Source organism: Etheostoma spectabile, chromosome 18, assembly GCF_008692095.1.
Source record: "Etheostoma spectabile isolate EspeVRDwgs_2016 chromosome 18, UIUC_Espe_1.0, whole genome shotgun sequence".
Lineage (NCBI taxonomy): Eukaryota > Metazoa > Chordata > Actinopteri > Perciformes > Percidae > Etheostoma > Etheostoma spectabile.
In genome coordinates, this window is record NC_045750.1 from 188,798 (window position 1) to 195,809 (window position 7,012).

The 7,012-nt window shown below is 42.9% G+C and overlaps 1 protein-coding gene across 1 annotated transcript in view; it reads left to right on the forward strand.

Annotated features, from left to right (window-relative positions):
* Positions 1–7,012, forward strand: part of LOC116706523 (exostosin-1) — a 321,262-nt gene that overhangs the window by 149,809 nt on the left and 164,441 nt on the right. The gene's annotated exons all lie outside the window — the stretch shown is intronic.

Sequence of the window (7,012 nt, forward strand, 5' to 3'; positions counted from 1 at the left end):
TAGGCATTCATTGAGACTAAAATTAAGGAATGGAGGGTGATTGATAAATACAGACTGGAATATGTCAAACTTTTACTTCAATACTATTTCATTTACAACACTTCAATGTGTTTTAGCAATTCTATAAAAGTAGAATAAGACCAAACTTAATGAAAGTAGAGATTTTACTTGGCCAAAGAGCGTTTGGATCAAGCATGTTATTTGGGGAAATAAAAAGAAGATTGATATAGGACAACAGGAGGACACATGGGGACAACATTGCATTCATCGGTTCTATGGTGATGTGACAACTTGAGGACAACATTGAGGGCACATGAGGACAACGATGGGCAAAAACATGAGGACAAACATGAAGACAACATGAAGGACGACATGAGGGCAACATGAAGACCAAGCTATGAGGGCAACATGAGGACGACATGAAGACAACATGAGGGCAACATGAGGGCACATGAAGACAACATGAGGCCGACATGAGGGGCGACATGAGACATCATGAGGACGAATGGCAGGGGACATGAGGACGAAATGAGGGCGACATGAGGACAATATTAGGACCATAGGGACAACGGGGGCAACATGAGGACAACCATGAAGACAACATGATAGACACATGCGGACGACATAGGCACATGAGACAACATGAGAAACATGAGGACGACATGAGGGAAACATGGAAGCCGCCTGAGGGAACCATGAGGGCAACATGAGGGCAACATGAGACAACATGAGGACGACATTGAGGGCGACATGAAGACAACATGAGGGCAACATGAGGGGTTTGAAGACTGACTCCTGCACATGCGTGGGGCTGCATGTGCCAGACAACCACAAGATGGCACTTATACAACATGATGTGCCTGTTGCATGTGTTGAAGGAGCAGCAGAGAGACGATCCTCTCCCAGGCATTCATCCCAGACCATTCTTTCAGAAGAGAGTGCAGGGATTGCTCAAGCTGCGTGGTGAAATGAAGGGAGCGATCACAGCAGTTTTAATGAGAACGATCTGCACCTGAGTATGTAAGAGACGCAATTGAAAATCCCTTTTTCTTAAGTCAAAGATAATGGGAAAGAGTTAATCATACATAAGGTGTCTCTGCGCGCGTCCTGTGCAGTGATGGCCGTGGCTCGTTTCACACCCATGAAACACAGATCTCAGCGATGGATGGACGCTGAGAACTGAGTGGAGAAAGAGCTCCCGGTGCTGACGGCCTAATTGCACAGGCTCGGGGTTGCAGATCTCGAGAGATGAACCTGCGATCCCTACAACAACAAACAAACCTGCCTTGGTTTTGAATGAAGATGCTAACATCCAGGTCAGGATGACGGGTTTCCTCGGTAGAAGCTCACTGCACGGGTCCGCTGCCGCGTCCCTCCGCCTCATCGTGCGTTAGTTGTCGCGAATGTTAAATTCTCTGAGCCTTCGCTTTTCCAATCACAGGCTTTTTCGGGTGACTGAGTTTTTCTACAACATGCTCGTTTGGTGTTGAAGGTTTAAAGTTGATCAGTCTGTGAACAAAAAACGCTTAGGGCCGACGTGGTTTGCAGCCTTACAGATGGGGATGAAGCCATAAAAGAAGAAAAACAAGCACCAACAGAGGATAAAAAATAAGTGCTTATTTTCCTTAAGGAGTATTCAATTTACCTTGTCTGAAAAATATTGACTGATTTACAGAGTGCATAAGCTGGAACTCCGACCCCAGTATTCAAAAAGATATTTATTTATAAAAGCATGCATTGAAAATCTTACTTACATGCAATTGGATAACACTACGACCAATCACAACCACGGGGGGGGGGGGGGGCGGGGTGTATCCAGATTCCCAACGCTTAGCAAACCAGACAAAGCTAATGATAGAATTAGGACTGTAGTCACTGTTCACTCGCAACAAATCTGACTCTGACCATCCGACATCGAGTAATGCTGTCTCATTAAAATATGCCTTTGTTGCCAAGCTGCACCAATCACAATCTGTGTATATGAGTAGGCGGGGGCAGAGGCCAGCTGCAACAACACACGGGTCCTGATGTAGGCGGGGCCAGAGGCAGCTGCACCAATCACATCGGGTATCTGATGTAGGCGGGGCAGAGGCAGCTGCACCAATCACATCGGTGTTTTGTTACATCTGTGCGCATAATATTTCCTTCGGCCATTTAAAGTGCAAATACAACATACACCACAACAAAGATAAAAAAAAAGTAAAAATACAGTAGTTTACTGTATGTCTATAACATGAAGACAACATGAGGACAACATGAGGGCAACATGAGGGCAACATGAGGACAACTTGAGGACAACATGAGGACAACATGAGGGTTAATAAAACCACGAAGCAGGGATGATGTTTTTGGTATTTCAGCTTTATTCAGCAGTTTATCAGCGTATTTAGCGATTTTTGAATAGGAATAGCTAACTCGAGGCGGCCATTTTGTTGGATCATGCACTTGTTTCTTGCAGAAAGCTACAGCTCAGACATGTCTTCAGAGGGACCAGACTCAGTCAAAGATCACAAAGTCTGGCTCTTCTGGCTCGTACTGCGCTCTTCTACAGAAGGGAATCACAGATTGAAAAAAATGTATTAACGTCAAACAAAAATAACATAAATTCACTGATTCTAGCTTTGGAAATCAGTCTTTTTTTAAATCTCTATTGTGTCTTTGTGAATTTAATATAATTCAGTTTGAATTGGTTGGAGGAAACATAGGTGATAGGTGTGTTTGACTAATATCTAACATCTTGTTGATCAAATGCATGATCAACAAATGAGATTCAATCAGTTGATTATTTGTCAGCAGATCCTAAAGATCAACCCGGTCTCACCCCCAGCTCGTAAAATACAGACGCTTGGTCAGGGTCCTCCTAAAGTCTCCTTTAGCGTCTTGGTCGGGACTATTGGCGTCCCCTTATGACGCTGATATGTTAAGGAAAAGGTCGTAGGTGGGGCCTGAAGAGCAGGTCTAGACCCAGCTCATATAATTACAGGGAGCAGTGCTAGGGACCCGCATATAGACAGTTACCGATCTAGAGCAGGTCTAGACCTCTATAATTTACAGATAGAGCAGGTCTAGAGCGCTATAATCTTACAGATAGAGCAGGTCTAGACCTCTCTATAATTTACAGATAGAGCAGGTCAGAATGCTGACTTACTCTAGCTCTATAATTACAGATGGGAGAGTCTAGACCGCACTCTATAATTACAGAGAGAGCAGGTTAGACCCTCTCATAATTTACAGAGTAGAGCAGGTCTAGAGCGCTCTATAATACAGATAGAGCAGGTCTAGAGCCTCCTAATTACAGATAGAAGGTCTAGAGCGCTCATAATTTACACGATAGAGCAGGTCTAGAGCGCTTATAATCTACAGATAGGCAGGTCTAGAACGCTCTATAATTTACAGATAGAGCAGTTCTGAACACTCTAAATTACAGATAGAGCGGTCTAGACGCTCTATAATTACAATAGAGCAGGTCTAGACCGCTCTATAATTACAGATAGAGCAGGTCTAGACGCACTCTATAATTTACAGATAGAGCAGGTCTAGAAGCTCTATAATTTACAGATAGAGCAGGTCCTAGACAACATTGTATAATTTACAAGGACCCTACAGTTCTAGTAGTTCCCTCCAGAGCAACAGTGTGACAGTGGAGAGGAAAAACTCCTTTTTAGGAAGAAACCTGGGTCAGACCCAGGCTCTTGGTAGGTGGGGTCTGACGGCCGGTTGGGGGGGGGGGGGATGAAAAGCGGCAATAACAGTCACATTAAAAGATAATGGAACAAAGAAATGAGAAAGAAAGTAGTAGTTTGTAGTTCATTGCATCACAGGGCATTGTGCGGCAGTCTTCGTCCCTAGACACTGAAGGCCACGTCCATATTTTACAAGTTTGGAGTGAGAATTAGTTGTAAAGAGACACTTTTTCTAAATGGTTGCAATGTTTTAGGTCTGAGGCTTTTTTTAAATTTGTCTCCTTGATATTAACATTAACTAGTAGCCAGACATGCTTACCTTTGAGCCATCTTCTCCATTCTACGGTCATGTCTGTAGGCTAAACAAACAAAAAGATGAAAATTAAACACAATATATTTTTTGTCATAGACAGTCAATTTAGTGATATTTCAACATGTCTGAAATTACAATAATAATGCTGTCTTTACGTAGTGTGCAGTTAGCGCTTTGTCGGGACTAAAGACTCAAAGACTTAGTGGAACTTGTAGTTTGATGCAGTCAATGGTGAAAATGTGATATTCATTCATAATCTATACCAACTAGTTGATGACGGACTAAAGAAGAGTATATGAGAGTATATATGAGTATATGGACACGTGTTATTTACCTTTCCATCCCTGCCTGGCTCCTCTGAACACGGACTTGGCTCCTTTCCACAAAGATCTAAAGAAACACTCCCCGGGTTCGGCCATGAGGACGACCAGCGTCAACACGAGGAAGAGCATGACACACCTCATCCTAAAAAGCAAAAACACATCTTAGTTTACTATGCACACTATGCATATTTTGCACAAAGTTTACAGCAGTTATTTTTTTATTCCAAGATAAGAATAGCTCTCATCTTCTAATTTAATTTCTCAGCTGTCCCATATCTCTTCGATCACTTAATGAATTCATCTAACAAGGATTTTGGATTAAATCAAGTGAAATGAAGAGTTTTACCTGCCCACAGGCTGGAAGTCAGATTCAAAGGACTGATGTCAAAAAGAACGAAGTTGCTAACTGTGGGATCTCCAGCTGGTGGTAATTTTTGTACCCAACAGTGAAATGCATCACTTGTGGGTGGGGCAGATGTCAGTTCCTCAGTATGGCACTTATTAGTGCTGCGTCATTTATTAATGCTCAGCTCGGTTTCTAATCTGATAACAAAGAGAGTGGTTAGACTCAAGATTTAACTTCCATCTCTGAGGAGACTTTGCCAATGTTATATTATTGCTAGAGTGCACACCCAGTCAAACAAATAACCCATAGCCCCCATAGACAAAGCTAATTAATTCAGCACATTTTGCTTGGTGAAAATGACGAGAAAATACGGTAAAAACGCCTGGAATCCTCCTCTAAAGTCAGAATTAACTTAATTAAAGGAGACTTTTACTGTGAAAAACAGACGCTAAGGGCATGTGACCAAGCGTCCATGTTTTACACGATGCATATACAGAACACACATGTTTTCCTTTCCATTCACTCTTCAACCCATTCAGCTTCGAAAGCCTCTAAAAAGCCCACTCTTCGGGTTCAGCCATGACCAACGATGACTCCCAAAACCCCAAAACCCACTCCCTCCTTAGACCAGGACATACAGTAGTCCACCAACTAGTCCAGTTTACTTCCCCAACTGTACAAATCTCAATATGTATTATTTGCTAATTCTCGTCACATATCCAAACGACTTTGCATTCAGGAAAATTGATTCCTTACTTCTTATGTTTCCCACATAATCAATCTTCATAAAAACAAAAATGTTGGCTCCAACAGCGGAAAGCAAGATACTCCAAAGCGGTTTGGGGGGGGGACAGACTTCTCTTTACCACCACCAATGTGTAGCACCCAGCAGGTTGATGCACGGCAGCCTTACACCGCCAGACACATCAGCTCGGCACATGGAAGGGAAAATGGGGGGGGGCGGGGGGGGGGAGATGGACATGCAGAGACATGCAGAGATGGGGAGGACATGCAAGCTCCACACTGAAAGGCCCGGGACCGAACCGGGACCACGAGGGTTCGAACCCGTCACCTTCTTGCTGTGAGGCCACAGTGGGAACCACTGGGCCAAAAGGGCCCAAATGAGCAGTTGTGAGCCTAATATTGAAGATGATGATGATGATGATGATGATGATGATGATGATGTGAATCTCTGTGCCCTTTAATTCCTAATTTCTTCGGGCGCTTGGGTAGCTCACCTGGTACAGCAGGCGCCCATATATAGAGGTGTACTCCTCAACACAGCGGCCGCAGGTTCGACTCCGCCCTGCGGCCCTTTGCTGCGTGTCATCCCTCCTCTCTCTCTCCCCTTTCATGTCTTCAACTGTCCAAAGATGTAAAGGCCTAAATACTCGTTTTAACCATGTCTTCGTAAAGCTAAACTAAGGTTGAAATAATTCTCATTGTTTGTACAATATTCAATGAAAAGAAGTTTCTCTTTGCATTTTCAATCGAGTTCTGGACACAGATGACACGGCGTTGATCTCATCTTCCAGTGTCACTTCCAAGTTTATCAAGCTGTGGGAAATGATTACTGTAGACTCCAATCTGTTTCATCTTGTGAAAAGGAATATATTTTAAGATTCTTTTCAACTGTTTCGGGATGCGACCATTACAAAACAAAATAAAAGTAAAAAGTGGACATAGGGTTGTGTTTGTCGAGGGATCAAGCCATAGCAGACACTCCTCTCTATCTAATAAATTGTTTGTCATGTTGATATTGTTGTTTCTTCAATTTACTATCCAAACACAAAATCTATTACAGTTTCCAACCTAAACAGATATCTTTACATAACCAGGTCAGAACATACAGAATATGGCACATCTATGTTAAATTGTTACATTAAACTGATGACAAAATAAATGATGAATATCAAACGTATTTCTTATACATCATTAAACAGCTGTAGAACTTATAGTGGCTCAAATGTCACCAGTGGGAGTGGTGCCCCTTTACTTTGAAGACATACCGGAGCGTGGACGTTTCTAGAAAAGGAAGAAACAGCTTCTTGTTTTGTCAGTAAAATGGTGTGAAAGAACAGCATGACTAAGGCATTTCCAAAAGCAATGAAAGGGAAATGGTCAATGTTATCATTGATGCAGCGTTACCAGCTACTTTGACTGTGACACGTGTGCAGATCTTATCAGACGTCAGGTCACGTCTTCAACACAGCGATGCTGGACAGCAACACCCAAAACTGAGCCAGAGACACCCATGGGAACCTTTATGCAAGGCCTCAATCACACCTACAGTATATTCCATTTTGGTATCTACAACATACACACACACACACGCACACACACACAC